This window comes from Phaethon lepturus, unplaced genomic scaffold, assembly GCF_000687285.1.
Source record: "Phaethon lepturus isolate BGI_N335 unplaced genomic scaffold, ASM68728v1 scaffold44410, whole genome shotgun sequence".
NCBI lineage: Eukaryota > Metazoa > Chordata > Aves > Phaethontiformes > Phaethontidae > Phaethon > Phaethon lepturus.
The window spans coordinates 5,437-5,834 of NW_010514908.1; positions in this window are offsets into that span (position 1 = coordinate 5,437).

Consider the following 398-nt stretch of genomic DNA (forward strand, 5'->3'; position numbering starts at 1 on the left):
TGCCCACTATCTGGGGCTCCGCTCCCTCACGGCCGTGGTGGAGGCTGCCAGGGACATGGTAATTCACCCTCTCCAGCCCTGGCCTGCTTGAAAGATGGCTTTAAATAAGAAAAGGTCCCGCAAACACCCTAACAGATAGGCTATAGGGTGATGCGGTATTTTGGGGCTGGTGTTGAGCCGCTTTAGGAAGCGCTGAGAAGGGGCTCATTCAAACCAGGGAGGAAAGAGGCTGCGGGGTGGCAGCGGCACCCTGAGAGGAGGCAGAAAGTAGCGAAGGAGCAAGAGCTGGCGTACGTTTTTTGGAGCTTGCCTTTTCCCCCGTCCCAGAGAGCGATGCACCCAGCAGTGTGCCCAGCAGGATCAGGCCAGCTCCGAACGGAGCATCCCTCTCCGTGGGA